The sequence below is a fragment of the Dryobates pubescens genome, chromosome 22 (assembly GCF_014839835.1).
Source record: "Dryobates pubescens isolate bDryPub1 chromosome 22, bDryPub1.pri, whole genome shotgun sequence".
NCBI lineage: Eukaryota > Metazoa > Chordata > Aves > Piciformes > Picidae > Dryobates > Dryobates pubescens.
The window spans coordinates 18,184,973-18,212,724 of record NC_071633.1 but is presented as its reverse complement, the minus strand read 5'-3'; positions in this window follow the sequence as shown (position 1 = coordinate 18,212,724).

The window sequence follows — 27,752 nt, the reverse complement described above, 5'->3', positions numbered from 1 at the left end:
ATCAGAGATATTCCTGTGCCTGGGAGATACATAACTAATACGAAGATGATTTCTAAAATAGCTGTGAATCTGAAAAAGCTTCTAGAGGTTAAAGTTTCTTGCAGAGGCTAATGCTGGTAGTGATGCAGAAGAGGTAAACATTCAGTAAATATTTCCATAAATAAAAAAGGATGGAGTGCTTTTTTTCACTTGAGAACACTAAAGTACTTCCCAGTCTGTTAGTAACTGCAGAAGATGGTAAAGAGCATCAGCTCCTGGTAAGTATTTTAAACCTGGCAGTCCACAGATTTGGCCTCAAAGAGTCCTAAAGACCTATCTGAAGAAAATCTCTGGGATGTCTTCAATGTGTCTTGGAAGACTGGGAAGATTCCCATGAAATGCAGGAGTGCTACAGGCACAAAAGGCAGGCAGGATGACACAGGCAACACCAGGTCAGTAAGGCTGACCTCAGTCCTGGGTAAAATAATGAATCAGTTGATGTAAGAGTCAACTAAGAAGGAAATAAAGAAAGGAAAAAGAATTCTTGTCATTCAGTGTTTTTAAGAGGAAATAGGCCATGTCAGACAAACCTGATTTCATTCTCAAGGGAGATTACTAGCAAGTCTGCAGATGGAATATACAGTACAACACTGGTTAAAAGCAGGGCCACGGAGGGACATAAAGCACACAGTAAAACACTAAGAATGAGCTGAGTGCTGCCTTTTTTCCCCCCCTTTTTAATCCATCAATAGGACATCACAATTGACCTGATGGCATTTCAATGCATTTTCCCCCAAGGCCTACATTTTCAGTGTTTTTACTGATGTTCTGAACTAATTTTTAACATTTGTTAAAAACATAGGAAACCAAACCAAAACACCTCCTCTCTCCACCAAAGGCTAGCAGAATAAGTCAAGCTGAGAAGAGAACATTTGGACTGAAAAAGCTGGAGCAAGGACAAGTGTGGCCTATGTGACCAAATAAAATACTAGGTGTACATGAAAAAAAAAGAGAGAGAGGTGAAAACTGGTGCTCTGTAACATGTAAAGCAGTGCTGCTGAGGAGGAGTTAGAACTTCATGGTGCAGGTAACTCCACAGACAAGACTGAAATGCTGAAGCAGATGGGATTAAAATACTCTCAGATAGAGAAACAGAAGCAGCTTATGGGGGAAAAGCAGAATGTCTCTGCTCCTAAGTACATGATGGGAAAAACTGCCAAGACCACATTAACACGCTGAGGGAACAACTTAGCTGCCCGTAGATCCCTGAGCTCTTTCTAGCTACACCTGGCATGAGTAGTCAGTGTGCAGCAGGCTGCTACCTGCTGTCATTCAGCTTCTGCCTCCTAAAGCGGGCCGAGAACTTTGGGATTAGAAATAGAATAAGTGGGCTGGGACCTGAACTCCTACTTGTGTCCTGCTCTGAGCCAGCCTTTTGTCTGAATCAGAGCCCTTTGTATAGCATCTTGGTAGGCCTTGCCTGCTACCTTGCTCAGTAACCCTTACATGATGGATGCAAGGACACTGTGCCAGTAAAAACATCCATCATTTTACATGGGACTTGATTGCCAGCTTCATCTACCAGCTTATGCTTTCAGAAGTTTTTTTCCAATGCTCACCTTGCCAGTTTCCACTAGATTCCAAATCACTCAGTTGCTCAAAAATAGCAGAGGAAATGCAATCTATCCTATGGGATCTGTTCTACCTTTCAGCTACTAGAGCAAAAGAAATGCAAAGCCAAAGTAACTAAAGCCCATCCCATGCTCCCCAAAATAATAATTAAAAAACCAACTACTTTTTAATGCTTTTCTGTCCTCTCCTGTGTTAGGCAGATATCATCTTCCTCATTCCAGAGATGTTGGAATAGCAACATAAAAGCAATTTTTTTTCCTCCTTGTATTTTGCTTTACCACAGCAGTTTTATTACTTGCAGCCTCTCCGAGTGCCATTCCCTGCCACCTCTTTTATTTCCTTGGTGAGCACCTGGAGCATAGTTTGGTGCTCATGTTGTACTCATGCTGCATGGCAAACTGAATAAAACATTAAAAATTGTTGCTGTGTCTCTATTGATTTGAAGCTGGGATTATAATGCAGGTCATGTATTATGTGATAATGTCTGACAAACCAAGCCTTCACCTGAGGGAAGCTGGGACAGCTCTGCTGCTGAGCTGTGCCAGTTAAATGCCTTGAAGGATGAGTCCCACCAATGAAAATTTTACATTTAGTATTAATAATCCACCAGCTCTGGGTTTATCTTAAAATAATCATTAGCTAAGCTACTACTTCAATGAAAAAAAATTGTTTATATTGAGAAAATACAAAAGAAGAAGAAATCTGGTGTCTAGTAGCAGACCTACCAGCATAAACAACTCAAGGCTTTTGACTGGGTGTCTTTACATTCACTGATTAACCTTCCCCACATCAAAGCAGGGCTGTTTATTGATCTAGATAATGGGAAATACATTTCTTAGCCACTCATCTCACTGGGAAAAAGAAATGTCTTTTTGTATCATCTGAAAGCCTGAATGTCATTGAAAACAGAGAAGACTACTGCCTGCCTTCCTCCTCGTGGCACAAGGACACCACACGTTAGGGGCCAGATAGATCTCTGCAGTGAGTGCAGCAGTGAACTCTCCAGGTATGTTCCTGCTCAGGAATTCAGGTAGCACATACAGACAGCAAGCACCTCATGCCCTGCCCTGACTACTGAGGCACATATTGCTCCCAGCCTAATGTGTTCCAAATATAAAATGAAAGGGGGAAAATAATAAAATCTCATGGTTTATCTCTGCTCCCTTGCCCCACAACCTTGTGTGTTTGATCTTTGGTTTGTATTCATGAACCTGCAATTATAAATAATCCTTTTATGGAAATGCTTGGAGTTTCATCAGAAACTTACAGGAGAATAGCTGGAGGAACTGTGTGGTATGAACAGCTCCCAAACTTGCTGTGGCAGTGACAAGAACACCACCAGGAGAGGAGCACAGGCACCATTCCTAGAAAAGCCCATTAAGCAAAGCCTCTGAGCAATCTCCATGCTCCAGTGTCTGCTGGGTGTGGAAGTGAAAGGTGGCTGCTTGCTGTCAGCAGTCCTTTGCCCTTGCAACCCAGCGAACAATGATAAAGAAAAAGGACCACAGGATGTTAGGAGTTGGAAGGCACCTCTGGAGATCATTGAGTCCAACTCCCCTGCCAGAGCAGGACAATAGAGTCTAGTGCAGGTTGCACAGGAATGCATCCAGGTGGGGCTTGAAAGTCTCCAGAGAAGGAGACTCCACAACCTCTCTGGGCAGCCTGTTCCAGGGCTCTGTGACCCTCACAGTGAAGCTGTTCCTCTTCACACTGAGGTGGAACCTCCTGTGCTGTATTTCTATCCATTGCCCCTTGTCCTACCTTAGGGTGCAACTGAGCAGAACTTGTCCCCTCCTTCTTGACCCCCAGCCCTCAGATATTTAGAAACATTCATTAAATCCCCTCTCAGTCTTCTCTTCTCCAGACACTAACCAGCCCCAGGTCTCTCAGCCTCTCCTCATCGGGCAGTGCTCCAGTCCCTTCATCATCCTTGTAGCAGTCTCTTGGACTCTCTCCATCAGATCCCTGTTGCTGCTGAACTGGGGAGCGCAAAAATGGACACAATATTCCAGGTGAGGTCTCACTAGGGCAGAGTAGAGGGGAAAGAGAACCTCCCTCGATCTGAAATGTTCTCTGTGTACAAGGTTACCTGTTTTTATCACCACAGGTCTCAGGGCTCTAACTTACCAAACACAGAAATTCACAAGAGCAGGTAACAGATGAGCTGTTTCATGACCTTCCTTACCATGGGGTCTACCTACCAAGAGCTGTGTTTCAGGAAGAAAAGATAAACTCTTGACTTTCCCATTGAGATGGTTTCTCCAAATCAGAGACAGTCTTCTATCCAGGATTAGGACATCATCTAAAGAGGCTTAAAAGTGGGCTGTCATCTACTTATGTTAAGTGACTTGTCATCCAACAAGTGTTCATTCTGTACTGTGGGAATAGTCACCAGTGCAGGAATGCAGGGACTAGAATTCAGGTCCTTTCCATAGCTGCCAACAGAGGACTCCAATTCATCATTAGCACACCTTTGCTCAGCCTCTCTTGTCTAGCAAATCCATAAAGCTTTGCTACAAAGCAGAATAGCTTCAACAGGAGGAATAAAAATTGCTCTCTGCTCCATGTATGGTTTAGTGGTTAGGGGATCCTCAGGGCGCTTGGGCCATATGGGCCTGAAACCCAGCCAAGAGAACAGAGAACTGGCCACTCATATTCTGGGGTTGTGAATACTGCATTAAAGGGTTTGGCAGCACTTTCTTGGCTATACTTTAAAAGAAAGGAATGGGCTCCATGATAGTTTCCAAGAAAATGACATAAATACCTTATTCCAGGAAAGGTTTCAGGGAAATACCTCGCTGCAGCTCACAGGCACTTAAATGCAGAAGAAAGAGCTATAGAATTGAGGTCATTTCCTACTGACCAGGCACAGGAGTCTTGCTGCTTAGGGTACTCACTACCACAAGACCCTGTCTGAGACAATTGACTTTCCCTCTTCATTTTATGAGGAGCAGAGATGTCTAATGCAAGGTTCTGAATGAGACACTCAAAACCAGCTTCACTAATGATGCAGCAGTATGAAACAAACGAAGTGCCAAAACAGGCTCTGAGGAAGAAGGCATCCAGACATACAAGGACCAAGCAACGGAACACATTCGGTGGCACACTGTCCACAGGAAGTGATCAAAGAACACATGACACTGAATGCACAACTGGTGATGAGCAAAGGATGCTGGACAGTTGGAGAGCTCAGAAATGCAGGGCATGCAAGTGTGCACACATAGGCTGAAGCGTCAAAGCCAGTCTATGCTCCATTCCCATGGGGCATATTATCACCATCTGGGAGATGATTGATATTTATTTGTCTAGCTTATGCACACACACTAGAGCTGCATTTTAGATGAAGTCTCTCAAGTTAAATAGTAAAAGGAACAATAAGACAACCTGCTGACAACTCCAGCTCAGACTAAAAGAAACAGCCAGGAATCTCGCAGCTTAGAAGTAACTCGAACCAGTTATTCACCCATACATTTTCACTTCAGTGCTAAAATGCCATCCTTCTGTTTGCAGACTACTTAACTTTGGAGGGAAGTGGACCACGTTTTCATTCTGCAGACTTAAAGTACATCAGGCAAATAGAAAGGCCCCACACATTATCTGGGAAAAGGAAGGCTCAAACCGAGCCCCGATTTTGACCTTCACGTTTTTTTGCTCCACTTAAACCAAAGGAGTTTGGCCCACAGAATTTTGCAGCAGCTGTGAGGTTCTGCAGTTAGTTTATATAAGCTTTGCTGAGTTTATGCTTGGAGAGAGCTGAGTGGTGAGGGGGATACTACACACTAAACTCTTGCCTCTTTTGGGAAAAAGTGTATTAAGCTGTCGGTTTTGTGTGCATAAATAGGAAATGTTGAATCAACTCCTGCCTTTCGAGGCATCTCATTTGTTTTTCAGCTGCTTTCTTCCTTTTTTTAGGCTTGATAATTTACTTAGTAACTTTGAACATGTGTAGGAAGAAAGCCACTGAAATGCCATTCTGCCCATTTGCTTGGGGAGCACTGTGGATGGAAGGTACAGATGGTGTGCATATGGAAAGAAGCTGGGAGAGGCAAAGTTTTGTGGGAACCTACTCCTCCTCTGTTTGCTGAAAGCATGTAAAATGTTACTTGTCAGAATTTGGATGAGAACTCATTATAGAAAATGATTGCTCCTGCCTATAAACTTCAAAAAATAATAATCATAAAGCAAGATGTGGTAATGTTATGCTTTCTAGTGTCTTGGCAATGTTTATTTCCACAAATAAAACCTGTGTCAATCCCAAATTGTTAAGTGCTAAGTCACATATTGGAAAGTACCTTGCCTGTGCTAAGAAACCCTAGCCCATCACCTTTAGTAAATATTTACCATTCTTAAACAAGAAATTGCACTTCAGGCAGCCACTTCGCTCTGCACTGCTGAGACCTCACCTGCAGCACTGCCTCCAGCTCTGGAGCCCTCAACACAGGAAAGACATGGACCTGATGGAGCACATCCAGAGGAAGGCCCCTGGATCAGGGGACTAGAATGCCTCCACTACAAGGACAGGCTGAGGGAGCTGGGGTTGCTCAACCTTCAGAAGAGAAGGCTCCAGGAAGACCTAAGAGCAGCCTTCTAGTACCTGAAGGGGGCTACAAGAAGGCTGCAGAGGGACTGTTTGCCCTGCAGTGACAGGACAAGGGGCAATGGTTTGAAAAGAGAGAAGAGCAGATTTGGTTTGGATGTTGGGAACAAGCTCTGCACCATGAGGGTGCTGAAACAGGGGAACAAGTTGTCCAGGGAGGTAGTTGAGGCCACAACCCTGGAAATCTTCAAGGTGAGGCTGGACAAGGCTCTGAGCAAGCTGCTCTAGCAGAGTATGCCCCTGCTGACAGCAGGGGGGTTGGACTAGATGAGCTTTGGAGGTGCCTTCCAACCCAACCCCTTCTATGATAGCATTTGACAAAGATGGTGGGAGAGCTTCTCTGCTGCCTACAATGCTGTGGAGTCTTTTAATGTACCACAAACATCTACTGCAATCCCACAATCAAAATCAGACACAGAATTCTGTGCGTCTTCCTTGTGTGGTACAAATGACTAAGCAGGACACGAGACAAGACAGAGCTGCACTGGTGGGCAAAATGTTCAGTGTTCTGCTGGTGTAACTCCAGGTTTTTCATCTGAGTTGAATAAAACCAGATTAGTGTAGTGGTAAGACAGACCTGGTGTATCTACCCGATCTTGTATCTATGATTACAGCTTAGAAGAGCTGTTTTGGTTACATCTGTCAACATATAAAGCACATGTCACCGTTTCTTTCTTAGAGGTGGCAGTTCGTTCAGTTTGAAGACTCCTCTGTTCTGCACCTATCCCAGGGAATAGAATCCATTTGAGTATTAGCAGTGACTCACAGACCACAAACAACTACACGATCCCAGATGATGAAAAGTTGGAAATACATCTTTTTACAGATCCTTTTTGTGGTTGGTATCTTTAATAATGCCAAATGATTTACCAATGCCTCTTAAGTGTAAACCAGTGAAGACTCCCATCTGTTAGAGGGCTGATCCAGTTTGTTCTCAGCTTTTTGGAGTCAGTTTATTATCATCTGGGAGTACTTCTCAGCATGGTGGTGGTTCTACAAAAATAAATTACTTATTTTCTCCTTTTTTTGTTTGTTTTGTTGGTTGGTTTTTTCCTCTTTCCTTCTGTTTTGGGGAGATAGCACAAAAAGAATAAGTCATGGACTGGAATGAGGACTAAGGGCTTGCTGGATTGCTTTAGTGTAGGAATGGATCTTCCAAGAATGGTTGGGACTTGCATAAAACAAAGACTACAGACACGCTTTTCTTTTTATAGCCTTTGGGTTTGGTGTTTTGTTTTTTTTTTGTTTGTTTGTTTGTTTTTTGGTGTTTATTTTTGTTGGTTTGTTTTTTGGTTGGTTGGTTTGGTTTTTTTTTTTCCCTTAAAATGTTATTTTTCCTAAAATTTGTGATCCTGGAAAATAGGAAAGCTGCATGCAGAAGACTTGCAGTGAATCAGTATCTAGCCTTTATTGCCCAATCATTCACCTTCTGCTTTTGTTTTCTCAAGTCCACATAACTTTTCCAAAAAGTACAAGATGTGACTGTGGCAGAACGCAGCCACAGCATCACAGTACACTAGAGGTTGGAAAGGACCTCCTGAGATCATTGGGTCCAACACCCCTGCCAAAGCAGGATCACCCACACAATCAGACAGTCCTTTTTGTTGCAGGGATTCACTGTAGCCTTGGACATGGGGAAGATAAAGGTGATTCCCAGTTTCTCCAACCCCTGGCAGCCTTTCCCAGGCCTGGGCATGCCTCCCACCACCATCAGCAGCTTACTTCTCCTGAGACAATCTGCACCAACAGTTTGGCCCAGTGTTAGCACTCTGGGAAATTTGGAGTTTGTTTCTACAGGACAAATTGGGTAAAGGAGAGCAAAGAGATAAGAAGAGAAGGCAGATATGAGGATGTGCAAGAATTTTGTGTGGTTGATACAGGGTTATGGGGTTCCCAGCAGTAAGAAGAAAAGGGAACTGAGACTCAACAATGAATTTTGGCACCAAAAGAAAAATAAAGTGTCAACGTTGTTACGATCTGCAGTAACAGTTTGGAACAGCACGTGTGACAGAGCTGAATAACCACAAGCGCTGCTTACAACCATCCAACCTGTTCATTCCTCTAGTTACATCTCCTCTTTCATATTTGCCATTTTAAAGTGATGTTAAAACACATTCCAACCAATATCCTGGCCAATTCAGCTGGTGAGCATTCAACTGCAGCAAGCAAAGGTTTTTCTCCCTTAAAACCAAACACTTAAAACCAAGGCAGGTCCGCGTCTCTCTCTGGCCTGGCTTCAGTTCACACCACAGCAGCCAGCTGTTTCAACTGACAGAGAATCAAGCCATCGTCTCTCAAACCACAAACATACTACATCTTATTCAGAGTGAAATAAGAGATGTGTTTCCTTTTGACAGTTTGGGGAACAGGTGGGGGAAAATTATAGTGTCCCTCTCAGTGTTTTCTTTTGGGCTAATTACGACACAGTGTCTATGTTCTCACTGCTTTTGTAAACGCTATCAACAGATACTTTCTTTTATTAACCATGAAGAACAGAGGCTTTATGTGCAAAAGAGAAGCCTTGCATTTCATTGCACAGAGGAGTGTGCTATTTTAGCATTAATTCCACATTTGACCCCCTTCCCATTTACGCTGGTCCTGGGGAGCTTCAAAGATGAAAGCCTGAAAGGCACTGCAGAGCCTGCGATGGAGTTTGGCTTCATTTTCATAAAATAAATTAAAACACACACAAAACCAATCTACAGCTAGAACAAACTAGCAGAAACCACTATTTTTCCCTGATACAGGCCAGCTGATGTAGGGTGAGGATCTAGGCAACAGAATTATTCACTTGACCTAGTACTTGTTCGTTATTAAAATGAAGCTCTCTGCCTTGCTGCTGCTCCTCTGGGTTTTGTTCATTCTATTCTCACTGAAATCTTGGTCTGTGTTTCATAAGAAAACACGAAGCATGCAAGCACACAGCTGCACCCAAGTGTAAAACATCATTTCTGCACTCAAAACAACCTTAACTTCGAGATTGGAGTTTTTCTTCCCACAGTGATTTTGCTCATCTTCACCATACTTTGCCTGCTCACTCTCCTGCCCAGTCCTAATCTCAGCCCTCAACTTTAACTACTTGGAGTATTTCTAACTCAAAACTGACAAGCTGATGAGCAGAAAAAAACCCCTAATGAGTGCTGTACAGAAGGTGTGTCTGGGAGGCTGCCAGGTCAGCCTCTTTGCACCGCAGAGACCCTGGGACAGGGCCATCTCTGCGTTTATGCTCGTGAATAATCAGACACACGTAGAGCACTCTGGGTCTGATCCTGTACATCATAACAACAGTGGTGTGGGACCAGATGCTATATGAACAAATGGGAATCTGTTGCATTCATATAGTGCCTTTTTTTCCAAGGAACTCAAAGCACTTTACAATCTTTAAGCCTCACCACATGCCTGTGGGGTACAGCAGGGTAAGTAGGCCTGTAGCATTCTTTATAGAGCCAAGTACATTTATTCAAATGTAGCTGAATAATAATAATGCAACCATGACCTTCCATGACACTTACGTTCCTCAGGAACAATGAAACTGTCAGCCACAAGGGCGAGACTCATGGGTCTGGGTGACAAAACTTCTTCGGCAGCTGGCCCAGGCCCGCAGAACTCACTTCCGCAATAGATTAGGATGGCCGCGAACTTCGCCGCCTCCGACGCAAAATGCAAACCCTGCTCCTTCCACTTAGTTTTCCCACCCTGTCCACAAGCAGCAAGCACAACCACCTCGATGGAAAACAAGAACCCTTCTGGAGGGTTTTGTGAGTCATGCTACAGATGCTAACAGACAATTACTGCTCTGCTACAGGACCTGTTTAGCATGCCTCGAAAAAAAAAAATAAACCAACCTAAGAATCCTCTTTCAAGGATTTCATTCTGAAAAAGCTTCTGCAGAGTTTTAATTCATTTACATGGAACATGATTATATTCTCAAGCTTGCTTCTACAGAATTGCTTCTGCAGGGACAAAGTGGTGGCAAGGGAGAGGAATTTAATCTCTTCAAAATAGGTTTTTCGACACCGATATGAACCTGTGTATACCAAAAGGCAATATTCTGGTTTCCAACCCAGTAATGGAAGTGGAGTAGATGTTTAACAAAGACCACTGCCTTCAGGAACATAAAAACAAATTAAAACCAACCTGTAGGGAATATTTGGAAGCTAAGACAGACTCCTGCTCCAGGAGTAGTATGAACTTTGGGAATCTGAGAGTCAGAGGTACAATTATCTATGGAAAAAAACAAACCCTAGATTAGTAATTGTGCAATATTGATTAACATTGGCCCTTCATGTGTCTTGGAATGGGGTGTCACCACAGGAGTTCTTCAACCTGGCCATTTCTCAGAGGTGAATGTTAAAATAAGACTGCACTTATCGTACCAATTGCTGCGTAATGTGTAACTCTGCTGTGCTTTCCAACTGGTTTACTGTCTTCCAGAGACAACTCTGAGTATTAAACTGAGCAAAACCAGCTACTGTTCCTCACACAAATCTCTTTGTCAACCACTCTGATAATGCTGAGATGCCATTTTCCCCCCTTGTTTCCCAGTCTCCTTACTCTTTAGCAAGCACTCCTCCATCCCCTTATGTTCCCCCTGCACATATAGTAAGGCTGGAGTTGCCACAGTCTCCTTAATGTCTAATCCTTTAACACTGGGAGAGCATTGTATTGCAGCCCTAATGCAAGGATGAATTCTGGAATGTGGAGCCTGGAGAGAGGCTTATAGAATAAGAAAGAAAGAAAAAGGGAAGAGGAAAAAGGAATTGAGAAGAGAAAGAAGTCAAAACCACACATGGGACAGAAGGAAAAAAAGGGGATTAGGTGACAATATCCGACTGCACTGAAGGGTCAGGAGAATTAAGCTTCAGAGCAGCTTGCTCAATGTGTGCAGGGATAAAAAGACTCTGATATGAATGGAGGTGGTTCAAGTGCAGGCACATTGTGGAATGCAATAGGAGTCTGCTAGGGAACATTTAAGAGAGTTGTGCACCACTTTCATGTAGCAAATAATATATATTGTTTGCTGGGCAAAGATCTGAGCCTCCCTGTCACTTTTACAAGGTTGTTACAGAGGAACTAGAAATCCAGGAATGGAATGAGATGGAACAGCATTGCACTAAATGAAATAATAAATCAAATAAACAATTGGGGCTTGTGCTTCTAAGATTTATTATTGCATATGATGTTTATATTGAATATAAACTTAGAGCAATAGATCCCTGTCCAAAGAAAATCAGCACACTTGACATCAGCAGAGTTAGATCTGGTTTTAACAAATACTTCAGAGCCTGATTTTTAATACCTACTTGTTCTGCATGTGCAACTGAGTGCATAATCTTTTCATCAAGCCAGCTTCACATGCAGTTATTGATCTTCCTAAGCCATGTAGCCTGGACGCTGAGCCATTATGATTTTCATATATAATGAGAGTACTTCCATGCAACTCAGTTGCTAAGTGAAAAATTACAGATACTTTAACTTCCTATGTAATCTATTTTAAATTGCCTATTTATTTATTCACTTATTGCAGCCAAAAAAATAAACGTTGGGACAGCCATAAAAGGACTGCATGGTGACCTTATAAACAACAGTTCCCTATATCTTCCTGCAAACCAGCCACTGGAAGCTAAAATAGCTGGAATCTGAGAAAATGCCCCCTGTCCTTCTGATACGCTTTTGGCCCCAACATGGCTTCCTAACATAAGATGAAATAACAGCCTCATCTCAGTCAGGCATCTATGGAGCAGAGAGAAAACTGAGAAACATGAGAGATGGAAGAAACAAGTCATGAATAATAAAAGAAAGTGATTCTTAACTATGTGAAGAGAATTCATTCAAGTCAACCATCTGGCACAGGGCACATCCTGCAGAGAGAGCAGCCATGGAAAAATGACAAAGTCAGTTCAGTTAATATTTCCCAAGAAGACACCACAGGAGACAAAGCTAGAGTGGAAGAACACATCCAAGTGACTGATATGAAAAACAATTGGATGTTGGTATGAAACACACCAGTCCACAGTGCCTGCTTCAAGCTGTTCCAAAGAGCTCAAGTACTTTAGGGGAAATAAACCAAACCAAAAAATGCTTTCTGCTCCCTTGAAATCTGATTGTCTTGGGGAATCTCACATAAGGAAACCTGAGGGTGGCTGTGTATGTGACCCACAATTCATTTTGTTTTTAAACTAGAAGAAAGAAGATAACTCATACTAAAACCAAAGCAAAGCTCAACCCCCAAACACACCACCCCTACAGAAACCAAACCAAACCAACCCACCAACAAAAAACCCCAAACAAAACAGAAAAACATGCAAGGGTTGGAGTGAGTAGGACATGTTTCCTTCCTTCTCCCCTGTGGTAACACCTATGACCTGACCCAAGACTTGACCTGGAAGCTGAGAAAAGAAGGAAGAAGGCAGGGTTTGCAGGGTTCATGACAGCATCTTTAGGATGATGTATGTCTGTGCGTAGGCATTATGGAAGTACAGTGTCACTGCTTCCCTGGGGACACGGATGTGAAAGTGTTGCCAGTGTAGATTTTTTCAGCTAGGACTTTCCTCTGACAGATAAAAGGTTTCCAGTGAATTCAATGTCAATATTTTTATTGACTTCAGGGGAACTGGAGTTTTTACTCTGAGGTTCTAAATATATCACAAGAGTTCACAGTCATAGCAGCCATTCCTCCCCCATCATCCATATCCTTACAAATACATATATTTCCTTTATTTCCTGCATCCTCTAGGAGTGAGCAGCAGTTGCTGTTTGTCCCATTATAGCACAAGCCAGCTGACAGCTAGGCCCCAGAGCCTCAAAATCAAAACAACAGCAACACATTATGCAGTCTGTTGTCTGCAGGCTATATCTGACTGAGCCAGGAGTGATGTAGGAGCTGAAGAATCTGCTGCCTCCTACAAGCAGGCAGCGTGGCTGGGCACAGGCCCTGTGCTGCTGCACAACCTGCTCTCCTGGTCCCTCCCTGTGTACGTACACAGACACAAACTCTGCTGCTCAAAGGGAGCCAAGGCATCCTTCTCAAACAACCCCAAAAAAACAACAAAAACAAAAGCGTTGTTCTGTATGTCTTTTGCTTTTTGTTTTTCCACTTTACTTCACAAGCCCCTCCCCAAGAGATAACTATCTTAGAGTGAGCTTTGTGCATCACACACACTCCTGCCCACATCCCTTCTCCTACCTCCTTTTCCTCCTCAAGCAGGCATACTTTATTAATAACAAAAAATAACAAGCAGAGAGCCCTCTTTAAAAACAGTAACAACAACCACCAAACAAACAACAAACCCTCCACACTAAAGCTAAAGGGCACACCGTAGATAGAAGAAGCTGGGAGAGAAGAACAGAACTGACACCTTTGGGCTTCCTACATTAGACTAGCACAAAACTGTAGGGTGTACAGGTCAGATAACACAGAAACAGTTCCAAACTTCCCAAATGCTGATCCCTCAGAAGGGCCAAGCTCTTCATCAGGGTTGAACAGAGACATGAGGAGGTCACAAGTGATAAAAGCAGTGAAAAGCCCTCTGTACAGGAGCAGGATCTCTGTGTGAGTGTCTGTCCTCACCAGCCACTTGCTAACGCAGTGCAACTGGTCTCCATCCCTTTTTTCTGGTCTATGTCTGGAACAATCAAGCCTTAAAGGACATTTATCTGATTTGGTTTTGAATTTAAACCAAATGAAACCCATGAGAGTTGAAATAAACTCCAGGTAGAATTTTGGTGTCATTTTCAGTAAATCATGATGCCAGCAAAATACAGGAGGAGAAGACTAATTTTATACTGCAGTTACCAGGAGGGAGATACTCCTGGCATCTCAAGAATCACCTCATTATTAGCTACCTGAACCCATTCTGCAGGTGAGAGACTGCAGGCCTGAGCAGTCCAAATAAGATCTGGCAATATCTAGACTGTTGTGTTCCTATCTAAGCCATAGGGTATCATCTGGTCTAGTCACAGCACTTGCAGAACTGCTTTCACCATAAAGTAGATGCTTTTCCCTCAGTAGATAAGGCAGAGTGTAAAATGCAATAACTTCAAACTATCATGAGATGTTACAACACATAAAATGGTTTTACCATGTTTGCCCAATGTAAATTACAACCCATGCCTAGGAATCAAACTCATCTTGTCTGAGCACCCTGGTCTAGAGTGAGACATCCCTGCTCATGGCAGGAACATTGGAACTAGATGATTCTTGAGGTCCCTTCCAAGCCTGACAATTCTATGATTCTGGAGAAAGAAAAAAAAAAAAAAAAAGGAGAGAAAAACCAAACAACAACCAAAGAAAGCATGGGAAAACAAGAGAACAGCTGATCAAAAGAGTTGCCTGCTGTCAAACAGAGGTAGGCAGTAGTTATTTCTCATGGCTGTGTTTGCCTACAGTGGTTGCTTGCTGCAGCATTTTTCCATAGCAGTTATCTTTACTTCTGGCCTCTTAATCATAGCCAGCAAGAGAGAAAGCAGTGCTCAGTCAGTTTGTGGTGCAACTACCAGCAAGCTGATGACATTTATTTCCTTTCCAGTGGTACACATCTCTTCCTGTGACACCACTGTCTTTTTCTTCCCCCCATACTACTCTTGAGCACATGAAAGCAGATTAACGTATCCTCAGATCAAATGAAGAGTATCATCTACAAAGAGAAAGTGTTGTCTTGACAACTGAGTGTTAAGCCTTACTCTAAAATCAGTTCTAGGTCCAGAGCTAAAAGAAATCTATTTCTTAAAAATGGGGATTTGATGAAACTGAGGTCAGAGCCCTATCTGCACTCTGCTATTGCATCTGTTCCTGTATATCCCACAGGTAACCTGGCCACTGGCAATGGTACCTGTGAGAACTGCAGGCCAGGGCTCACTCCTCAAACAGCCCTCACCCAAGTGAATGCCTGGAATCAGACCAACTATTGTTTCCTTCACATTCAGCACCACTGCTGAAGCATGAAGGAAACTCCCACCCTCGTCCTCCCCTTCTCACCCTCCTTCCCCTCCCCCTCAACCCACACACAGAGATGTGAGAAAGGAAGCAGATCAAATGAAAGCAGTGAGTGATGATGGTTCTTCAGGTCGCTTTGCACTGCCATCTATCTCCCACCACAGCACTGGCAGAGAACAAGGCCAGGGCTTTCTAGCTTATAACTGATGGTCATCCACCACAGCCTGCTACTTCAGCATATTTTTCCACCTTTGAGCATTCAAGAATTAAGGAAATGAAAATTAAAATCCTGCTTCACACACATTTTTGTGAATACCTCTCACTTCTTTCAGTGGAAGGATTCCAAAGAGGATTGCTTCCAAAACTCTGATTGCAAATAAATCTCAAGTTCAAGAGATATCCACAGGCAAAGGAGTGAAGAGCAATGTTCTCAGTCAATCAACATAAAATTACCAAAATAAATGCCTTGCGCCTTAAGGATGTGTAGCATCTGAAAGAATGCTGGGGGATTGTAAAATGCTGCCCCAAATCAGGAGTTTGCTACAAGAAGATTATTTTGTGAAGCATCCATCACTGAACTGGAGTGTATTGCTCACACAGCAATTACACTTCTATCAGAACAATTAGAAGTGATTTAGAAGTAGAATCCTAACCGATGTGCTCCCAAGTATCATGCAGACAGGTTTGGAAGATGCCTTTATCATTCATTTCTCAAGTTTACTGTTAGCACAGGATTCTTAATTTAGTTGCCAGAAGTGCTTCACAGTAGAAGTATAAAGAAGATGATGCAGAAGTTTGTGTAATATGGGCAGAGACTGGAAAAGTCAACTTCTTCTAAACAAAACCACTGTTAAACTGGTGATTTGCCTCCAAAGGAAATTCAGGTTGGTGACCTATCCTGAACCTAATAGGAGGGTGTAGGGAAGGCAGAGCCAGGCTCTCCTCAAAGGTGCCCATGGTTCAGGTGCAAGGCAGTGGGCACAAGCTGCAACCTGGGAAACAAAAACTAGTCAAAAGGAGCCAGATTTTTACCAGGAAGGTGGTCAGACACTAGAGCAGGAGCCTAGAGATTCTGGCAACTCTCCACCCTTGGAAAGATTTAAAACTCAGCAAGCCCCTAAGCATGTTGCTGTAACTGGACCTGCTCTGAGCAGGAGGTGAGATTAGATAATCACAGCTGCCTCACTGGTGACATCCTCTGTCACTCCCAGACTCTATTACTTGAAGGCTTACCTTGGGCACTGGTAGATTGATTGCACCTGAAGTGTAGTTCCCATTGCAAACTGAAGGAAAGTTAATGAATTAATGATAAATCTAGTTCATTATGTAAATGACAATGAATGTGTAATAAACTATTGTGGAATCTGCAAATTACCAGTTTGCTTTTAGCTCTTGCACACATCCATATTGCTGTTGTGCTTGTAAGCCCTGGTACTCATGTTTTGCATGTTTCTAGCATCTACTGAGATATATGTTCCTGAAGGTTTTAGGTATTTTTCTCATTGTAGCAGAACAAGGTTTGTTTGGAGTCTGTTGACTAATTTATTTTTCTCCACTGCATAACCTAAAATGAACTTCAGATCAAAGCCATTCTATTCTGAATACTACTGCCCCTCACTGCAGAGTCTGAGAGCCTTCCAGTACTGTATTGCACAAGGTGATTAAGAGCTGTCACATGGTAGTCGTTCCTCATCATCTCCCCAGGGATAAACTTCATCACAGTGTTTCACTGGTGGGAGTTTTTGTTTGGTTTTGTGTTGAAATGGGTGAGAATTTTCTGGCAAATGAATATTGCCAGGTCATTTTCATTAAGTACAAGACTGATCCTGAGCACTCTTCCAGGTTACTCTTTTGTGGGGAGATAAAGAGATAAGATACATGATGCTTAATACAAAATTGGAGGGAAAAGGTTTAACTGGCAGCACACAGAAATTAAATCTGTGATCCAATATGCCCAGAGGCATTGGTATCTTCTCCTCTCATTAGCTCAAGAAGTGTTGAGGCCATTGCAGATTAGTGATTCATTGGATTTGCCTTACAGAGGGAACAGAGAGTACCAGGGTGAAGCCAACAGGTGGATTTGGTTGGGATATCCCCCATGTATAGAAGACCTGATCCCTTCCTGAGGAAAAGGCAACCACCAGAAAAGTTCATCATGAACAAACCCTGCTAAATATGATCACTATCACACACAGCACCAGCCCAAACACAAAGGAACACTTAGTCTCTCACAAAAGAAATGTGACCTAGATGCGGTGAAAGCAACATGATGGCTTCTGCTCATGGACAGTTCAAGTCAGTACAAGTCAGATACGCTCATTAAATCAGGAATGAATCTTGGCAGAATAAATGAAAACACCAATTCAGGCATTTTCAGCACAGTTTTAAAGTATATTTTTTCTCAGTCTTGGCATATAAGCCCTGTCACCTCTCCACTATCTTCTCTTTGTAGCCCCAAGGGGCACTAATCCTGCTTTGAAGGCAGCACTTTCTTTCACAACCCAAGCAGCCGCCTCAACACGTCTGAAGAAGCAGAGCTTTCCCTTTCAAAGGAGGAGAAGAAAATACTCCACACGAGGTTAAAATCGTTCACACTCAATTAATTATTTGCATGGACTTTATCAGGGATAAACCCTGAGCTACAAAGACCAGGAGCCCTCCTCATCTCTCAGGCAGGAGAAACAGCAGCTAATGGCAAAGGATGCTCCTTCAATCTAGTTAGTGCAACAAGTCCTAACAGAAGTAACTGGGCCATCCTGCACACCACAGAGTGACACAGTAATGCCAGAAGCAGCCCAGCCAATTCCTGTAAAAGCCAGGAAGAAAACTGATCACAGCAATTTGAAGAGTTGCTCTCTGTTCCAGCAAGGCAAATTTGGCTCATGAAACTTGTGGTGCATTTACAGACTGGTTCAGAATTACTGAGCTTTGAGACTCCAGCTTGGTCCTGCAAAGCAGAAGTAGTAAGCCAGGGCATAGACACCATTAGGCCCAAGATCTCCTGAGTCATGTCCAACTTTTTTAGTCATGTTGCCTAATGCAGATCTGTCAAACAAAATTAATAGGCCTGGCTGAAGCTTTGTGTCTTTGGGTGAAACCCACTTCCAAAGGCAGAGATGCAGATTTCAAATTCATATTGAACAAGATTATAGGCTCACTTTTCCTACAGTTTTCACACCAAATATAGTGGCTGACATCTTTTGGGGTCAGAGAGGAAGCACACATCAGCTTCTCCTAATCCCAGCACTGGTGTCCCATGAGAAGCTGCCCCAACAAGCCTGTGTTTGTCATAATGAGATGGCAACAGTTTGAAATACACTTGGGTTTTGTTCTCAGAGTCAGGAAACCAAGGTAGTGATTTCACTCATTATTTGTCCTTCAAACTATAAACCTACCTCAAACTTGAGCAGATCTGCTTCCAAGACATTTTTTCCAGTTTTTTTAAATTAATTAAATAAAATAATGTAATTTAAAGCTTTTTCCTATAGTTCTCTGCATAGATGGCACTTTGTGTTTACACCCTAACAATATTTGATGCTCTGTCAAAGCAAATCAATCTTCCCTCTCTCTTTAGATACTAATGATGCCATCACTGAAAGATCTCATCATAAACAAATGTTCTGCACAAAATGGTATTCATAATGGTATGACCCCTAAGGATGCAGGGCATGTCATTTTGAATTTAATTCATCTCTGGGAGCCCTGTACAGAGCTAACTTTTGAGTCCTTGGAGTCTCAAGCAAAACAAGATCTCAGTGCCCCATACAGAGTCAGAACAGAAGAGCCTGCACCTGCAAGAGCTCCTTTACTATATTGTTGTTGATGGGACTGCTTGTTTCAGTGTTTGCTCCCCACAACACTGTCCCTGAGGTGGCAACTCTGTCCTTGGGAGATGAGTACAGGAGTGGTTTGTTGTTCTTTCCTTGTCGTGCTGATGCTTCGGGGCTGTATTCTCCCTTCTTGCTACAATGACTGAGAGAATCTGCTCCACATGCACCACTTAGTATAAGGTCTTGCATTTAATAAATCACTTGAATTCCATCAGACTGTTACACTGATCACAGGGAACAGAAATAAAATGGTCTATAGAAGACCAAATTCATTTAAGGAATCCTGAAGTGCTTTTGCATGCATCAAGTCATACACTGGCGTGTAGAGGGGCTGAGAAGATAAGCAGAATGGTCAGCAGAAATGCAGCAGTGGTCAAGCAGTAGGTCAGTGCCTATGTATTGAAGCTTTAGCAAAAAGAAGTCCCAAAGAAGTAAGAGTCCAAGCAAAAGTATGGACAGAAAATACATGTCCATGAAAGCAAAAATAGATGACAAGAAACAAACAACTCCCAAGCCCCAGGGATTTCTTTGTTGGTTTATTGGTTTGTTTCCCATGTTGGCCTGGAAAAATCCACTCCTTAGTTTGCAGGTTAAAGATGAAAGTGTGTAGACTTTACAGCATTTTCCATGAAAAACACCAGTTAGTCAAACCCCCCTTCCTCTGCTCAAAATCAGTTCTAAACACCCCCTGTGTGATACCAGGAAATTCAAAGGAAGATCTGGGCTCCTGGTGGATATTTGCATTCCAGATGAAACAGTACAAAAAATACAAAAGATAATGAGTGGGAAGAATTACTTTTATGACAAGCCAAGAGTATCTCTAAGTCATGCAGGGTCTCAAAAGTAAAAGATTAGGTTGAAGGCAGAGCCTCTGAAGGGCTCAAAGACAGTAGTTGGGGGCAGGCTGATGAGTGAAGCATACAATATTAAAGTAAGACTTATGCATACTGTTGATGGAACTAAGAAATTCAGTACTGGAAAGAAAATACGAGCCAATAGTTTTCATTTAAAAACATCTCTGCACAGAGAGGGAAGCTGGCTGGGCCAACCCAGTATTATAGGTGTATTGTTTATTACCATCCTTAAATTCGCTTTTCCCACAGTTGAAAGTGGGAAAACAGAAGTATTTTGTGGAGGAATAGGAATTACACTTGAAAATGCAAGAGGTATTGAACATTGAATGTACTGATGTCAGGATAAACAAAGCATTCTTTTTCAATTAATTTCTGATGAGAGACCAAGATGGGAAAATAAATCAATCTCTCAGGTGAGTATCCCCGAAGCACAAGGATTCCTTGAGGCTCCTCATTTCTATAGAAACTCAGTGTAAAAATAAGAGGACTTGAAAATGTGCATTTGAAAAGAAATTTCCCTTCATTTCAGCAGCTTAGTAGCAGATTGAGATTCTGAAATGCCCTCTGCCTTTCTAACCTGCACAGCAACAGGGAGAGGGAGCAGACCACAGGCATCCTGCGATCAGCAATTTACAAACCAAACCTATTCAGGCTGGTGAGGGTGTTCTGCAGCACCATGGGCTCTGGGTTTCAGGTTCTGGCTCCCAGAGCCCAGCCAGTGAGGGATTAATTGCACAAGCATTAGCAAACACTGCTATTATGCAGTGAAGCATCAGGTCAGTTATAAATAGTAGGGAGCGAAAGCCCAGATAGAGAAGTTGAAACCTGGTGTCTCGCAGGCTTCCACATACCTTCTTCTGCATATAGAGCTTAAGAACCAAAACAGTTCAGGGTCAAATGTTTCAGGTTGACCTCGATAGCAGTGCCCCTTTTGAACACTTTTCCTTCTGCCTGCTACAGAGGTTAAAGAGTAGGAAATGCCCATTATTGTTTGACCTTGTGTCACAGAGACATTTTAAGGCCCAAATGTGTAGTTATTTTCAGTTCCTGCTGTTATTTTGAAGCCAGGCTCAAGTGAACAGAATCAGCAGGCTTCACAGAGAGAGACAGTGTAAAAATCACATCCAGAATTCTCTTCCCTTTCAGCTTGACAGGAATATTTGTCTTGATACTAAGCTTGTCAGCCGTATGCTTCCTCAAGGAATGTTGAATAACTTCCACTCGTGTTACCCAAGCGCCTGTCCCTGGATCACTTTCCTGTGCGGCCACTTGGCTGCAATGCACACAAAGGCTTTGTAACCCTCGGTTCTATTATTGTTTCCTAAGGATGCATCCTGCTTGGAAAACAGCAAAAGGAAGGGACACAGTATCTAGCATTATTTCCTAATTAAACTGTTTGCATCATTCAAAGCCTATGATGAGTTCCTTCCTTTTCCCTCCTTTCCTTCTTGTTTACTAAAATCAGGAGATACAAAAAGACAACAGGAGACAGCCACAGAGAGCAGATACTAATCTCTAGCACAAAAGGTAATGGAGCTTGTCCAGATTTTTACCAGCATCCTGAAGATCAAATTCTTGTCAGCTTGCTACTGTAACCTTGCTGAGGGCAGTATTCTGTGCAGACATGTAAGCTTCACTAAAACAATTTAACAGCTTCTGGAGTTTTCTAACTGGAAATATGGGAAAGCTATCTGTAGTGGTTATAGCATCACAGAGTAGCCTGGTTGGAAAAGATCCTAATGTCATTGAGTCCAACAGATTGGTTGGGTCAGTTTGAAATAAGGCTCAGTTCTGGATCCAAGCTTTCCCTATACTCAAAATTGTTTGTTTGTATTCCTGTCTGGTGTTTACAGAGATGGGACTGGGCCATGAGGCTCACATCCAGAAATGAGCTTCCCCAGGGCTTGGGTATGCTTGATCCAATGTCTAGTTTTGGGCCCACCTCCAATGACTAGGTCATATCTGATGAGCAGCAGTCCTTCCTGGCTTTATAATCTATGCATCTGAGAATCTGGGGGTTCATGTCTGCCAGACACTCACTAAATATTAACTGCTGAATACTGACACCAGCTCTGAATGGTCAGGCTTAGATGTAAGGATCACCACTCCCCACTTCCAAAGCAGCAAGGCTGAGAGACTGAGACAGGAAACAACACTCTGAGATTGCAGAGCAGCTCAGTAGCACTAGGGAGAAGCCTGGCTTGGTGTTGTGGGCTCTGACTGTCAGACCAGGACACCTCTGGAAAAAGAAGTTAATGTCAAACCAAGTAACTGTGCAAAACAAAATCCTTCTAGAAAAGTCCAGGTAGGTCTCCTTGAGAGTTACTACTGAAATAAATTTGGTGTATCAACTATTTAGAGAGGTGCTTCCCCAAAAACTCAAGCCCCTGATTCAAACTACTTCTATAAACCAGGCTGATGGATATTTTTATTAATCATTTTTATCTACTCCATGAGCATGTTAAAGGTAAAGCCAGAGAGCATTGTTCCAAATAAATAACTAACTCTGGGAGATATGGGGCAGGTCTGCTGTCATACATACAAGTAAGAGACAAATGGTAGCATTGTTCCTGCATTCACCCAAATGAACATTTCAAAGGATCACCTATAAACCATTCCTTCTGCTCCACTGATTTAAAAAACAAACAAACAAACAATGAAACACACACACATCCCAAACACATGCAGAAGTTACACCCATAAAGAAAGCTGAAAGAGATGTAGTAGAAATAAATCCGATATGGAAAGAAGTCATCTAAGGAAGACGAGGCCGAGCAGCGTGCTAATGGAATGACACAGATGAAAGAAAACAACCCACCCAGAAATTAATAACCACAAACTTTCTTCCATTATGAAAAGTATATCATTGCTGTTATTCCTGTGGGGAAGAGGCTCCAGCAGACTGAAGTACAAGTCTGCTTTCCTTGCCATCTGAGACAGACAGCGAAGCAGGGAAAGGACAGCACTAGAGCAGCAATGTCTGCTGCAGCTGCAAGAAGTTATTAAAAAACCCCTCCCCATCTAATAGTCCCAATCCTAGCAACAATTTCCTCCTGATTTTTTTTTTCATTCCCCTTCCTCCCCCCCTTTCTAGTTGTTTTTACCACTTGCTGCTTGCTGGCAAAGTTAGGAGACATTTACAAAAACGAAGAAGGGGGAAAAAAAGAAACCAACAAAACAACACCACCACAACAAAAATAAAAAACACATCCCAGAGTCTTCAGACTAATTTAGAGCCTGATCTAAAGCCCATTGAAGTCAATGGAAAGGCTCCCTGGAGGGAGGATGAGAAAGAGAACAAACCACACGTGACAGATGTTAGTTGTGTTGCTTAACTCGCTACTGGGAAGCGCTCGGATACTGCAGCGGCAGAGAGGGGCTGAAGTGATGGGGAATACGAAAAAGCACAATGGAAGAGGGTCTCGATTTAGGCCTAATGCTTTGATGGGAGACTGAAGGCAAAGGTAAATAGACAAAAAAAGCCCTAAAATAGTGGTGGGCTTTTGTAAAAAGTGAGATACTGGTTATTTTGCAGCTGAATAATCAGTGTGAAAAATACGCAAAGCAGCCCCATCTGAAAGCTGTTCTAGAAGTTTTGTGAGGGAAACAATAAAAAAATCTGTTTAATTAGTAGCAGTAAGCTTGCACCAGACTGGCCGAGAAGCCAGTGGTGTGGGAGGTATGTGTCAATCCGGTACCAATGAGACTTAAAGATCCAGTTGATTATCAAAGGTTCAGAGATGTTTTCCGTTAAAAAAACCCAAACCCGCTTGTCAACAGCAAACTAATTCACCTAATGACACTCTGCTTTTTGTCATGCATACCTTAGGCATCACAAGCCAGCTAAGGCCACTACATTGCCACAGACACAACTACATTCCAGTAATAGTTCTCTGCACTTCCTTGTCAGGTCAGTGCTGAAAAAGACCATCTTTGAAACGTCTGAGTGCTCAGGTTCCCCAAAGATTAAAACTCTTCTACCTGTGTCACTGCAATAATCAATTATCATTAAATGGATACAAGATCAGAAAATCATCATAGTGTCCTGGACTGCAAAAACAATGGGGGAGAAAATAAATGGTCTGTGCAATGCTACAGAAAAGCCTACAAAGATTATCTCCAGAAGCCTATCTTCAGTGGTCACTTCTCAAATGCCATATGTTATGCTGCCACTGAGAAGTATTTAAAATGAGCTGAGAAATAAAACTTTCCACAGATGAAGCAGCAGAACTGCATGAATTAACTGAGAAGTATAGGGATGAGCAGGAAGTCTTAGGAAGGGCCCTGCCTGATGTGAGCTGGGGTGTGGTGATAACCAGCTACTGGTTGCATCAATTACAACTGAAAATAGCCATCCTGACCCTACAGGTTACAAAGCAAAGGCCTCAGTAGGTAAGGTCTCTCAGCCAGGTTACTCAGCCTTTGCTCTGTACTGACATGGTCACCGTGAGTCTGCCTGGCCCCATTCCATCCTAGCTCAGGCATCACTTCATGCCAGAGAGCAAGGTGTCCTTACTGCCACAGAAGTGCACAGCCAGATGTCTAGGCTAAAGCTCAGGTCTCTGCTACTGGCTACCTCAGTTACTTTATTCTGATGCATTAAGCAAAAACGTTATGAGGCCAAAGTGGTTTCATAGCTGTTGCAGACATGCTCTTTACCTGCACTTGAGAGCATACTGAGGTTAGGTCCTCAATGCTCAGTGTTCTACATACCTAATGCCTGAGTGCACTAGCACACACTTTTCTAGTTGGGTTAATCCTCTTTGCTAATGACTTATCCTGCGCTGAGGATTCACTAACTCACTTGGAATGAATGCCTCTGTCCTCAGCAGGCACAGGTATTAGCAGAGGTAACCACACCACAGCTCCCAGTTTCATGTCCACATATAAGGAATCTTCATCTCCATCCCATCCCACCTACAGCATTCGCTCACCTAGCTGGCCCATCCTCAGCAGCTTCCCACAGCCTGGGTCAGTGTCTCCACACTGGGGTTAACCCCTACAGGCAGGAACTGGTTTGTGCCACAGGGTGTCTGCACAAAGGCACAGAATGACTTCCAGTAACTGTGTGGAAATGCTTACCCCCTAGCTTCACATAGGAATGGAGAAGCTGCCTTCATCCACCATCTGGAAACGGTTTGTGCACCACATATCGCAGTTTGGGAACCCCTGCTTTATCCCAAGAGTCAGGGGTTTCTCTGGCTGCCACACAGCTGCTGTAAAGGCTCTTCACCCTGCTCTGCACCAAGAGATGAGGAAGACCCTTCAGAGCAGCTGTATGACTGCCTGCATAACCTCATATCCCACAAATAACCATTTAAACCTGCCTTAAACTCCATTGGCTTGAGGGCTGATCTAGCTGATTTATACCCCAGTAAGAGAAAAGACAAGCAGATTCCCAGCCTGAGTCTCTTCTCATCTCACTACAGCAAGAAAAATAATTTCCTCCCAGGCATAGTGGAGAAGAAATCCATTAGCAGTTACAAAGGAGAGCTGACTGTTATTGTTACATACAAATAGCTATGGGAGCCTTTAATTCTGCTCCTATTACTTTAAGACAAACACATGGGGTTTTTATGAGTGTGTTACTAGGGTGCCCCTTAATTGTTACCTTCTTACCACAATTATATTGCATAAAATTTAAAACTAATAAGACAAGTGTATGTAATTGTTTAATAGCAATCTCAAGGCAGCCCATTTATATCAGATTCTCTGTAGTGTGTCCATTTGCTGCCCACTTAGAACACAACACAAGCACTGGAGCCTATAATTTATAGCAAATTAATTCCTTTTGGTGGTACCTTTTGAGTAACTAGGGCAGGGAAGAGGTACTTGAGGACCAGGATTTAAACTGAAAGGAGAGCCACAGGAAACAGCTGCTTCATACAGGAAACTGCACATCAAGTGAGCCATGAAGCATGATTGGGTGCACCTTGGTGTCACTGCAAAACGTGGGGCTCAGGGGCACTGTCCTCAGCCATTCTGTCAGTGCAGAGCTAACAGTGCTTGGCCTGGAGTGGTTCTTCTGACAAATATTTGTTTGCACATGGGTATTTCAAGGGAAAAATACAATAAACCAAACAAGTCCTTATTATTGCATCCAGTTTTTATTGATTGTTCCCTCTCATTTGGGATTTAGGATTTATTTGCCCCTATTTCATTATTTCCACGGGGATTATGGCACATGGCAGTATTTCTACTTATTTTAGAGGAGGGTAAAAGAGAGGCAAACAGAGGGAAGGCTTTGGGGCCCTCCCAAGGTATTCAGAGCTCTAAAATAAGATAAAGGTGACTTAAAAAAAAAAACTTAGAGTGGAAGAGTGTGCAGAATGGGCTTCTTACATAAAGGTAACCAGCATGTCCTGTGCTATAGAGGAAACAGATGGGCATTTTCATTTCAGACCTTGCTCATATGCTCAGCCCCTGCTAAAAAGCTCTGGGAATGAGGCAATTAAACTCCCAATCCCTCGTTCTGACTTCCCACCACTGCCTTCATCTGCTGACCATCCACTGTCTGATCCTTCTCTGACTTCTTCACTGGTGTTAAAGAATCACATGCAAAGATGAGAATAGGAAGGAAGAGGAGAAGTTATTTCTATTAATCAGATGGGGGGGGGGGGGGGGGGGGGGGGGGGGGGGGGGGGGAACAACACAAAACACCCCAGACATTTACTACCATGCATTTGGGTGGCAAGGAAAAGCATCCATCTATTTAGCTGCTGTATCAGAAGCAAAGGAGCCTTGCAGTTCATTAATTATGGACCTCCAGCTCTGAAGATCTTAGAATGAGAAGGGATATCACGCAGGTTATGTTAAAGCAAGCTAGAGACTGGCCTGGGTCACTGAAGCTTTAGAAAGCCTTTTTATTTCTTTTCCTTTTTAATAAAATCTATATATTCAGCAAAGTGTTAGGAAAGAAACCATGTGGCTTGGGACCAGAAGTGCAGGCCTCATGGCTGTAAACACAAACAGCATTTTTGAACACCTGCATTTATTATTAGACAAAGTCTGCTTGTTTACATGGGCTTGGGGTCAGGTGGAGAACTGAAGAATGTATTTGTAGGGGTGGCAGGCTTGAAACATGGCTGCTTTGGGACTGGGGTGATTTTGATCAACCTGTTCAGCTGATGGGTTTTGATAGCAGATGCATATGAGCGGTGCACGCATTTCTGGTACACACATTCAGACTAGCTAAGGTGATCATACTGTTAATGCCATGTTTTCTAGATTTTTATGGTGCACAGCTTCAGCTTTTGATCCTCCCTCTCCCCCCCCCCCCCCATGTTTCAAAAGTATGAAGATCTGTTTCACAGGAGAAAATTCGTGCTTGGTGGTCAGTTTTATGTGAAAGCTAATGAAGTTAAGGAAAAAAATAACAGAAACCCCTATTCATTTCAGTGCATCTTTCATCCTGTTTATTAAACCTGACAGCAGATCTGGGGAGTCCTTGACTTTCTGCTCCTTTGTCTCCCCCTTTTGCAATCTTCAGAAGTCACTTTAATGTTTGCTGCCATGAAGCTGTCTCAAGCAGATGTACAGAAACTGCTTGTTTCAAAGGTTTTAGCTCACTGGTAAAAATGGTACTGAAATGATGGATTCAAGTACAAAAACTGACAGTGCAGACAAAACATTAAGTAAAGTAAAAGGGTTGCTAACAGGAGAAAATGATGTGCCAAAATATCACCTTTTGAAGGCAGCTTGAATTATGTCTGGTCCATAGAGTTATAACTTTCTGTATGCTCTAGATATACTTTCATCAAAGTCGATGGTGAGTGAGCTGGCAGGAGTAAAGCATGCAACAATCCAACAAAACTCCACCAAATCCAACCACAGGCAAAGGGGCTTGCCTTTTCTCTGTGTGTGTGCTAAAGAAGTTCATGAAAGTTTGGTATTTTTCATTGTGTCCTGTTTGTTCTGGGTTCCCT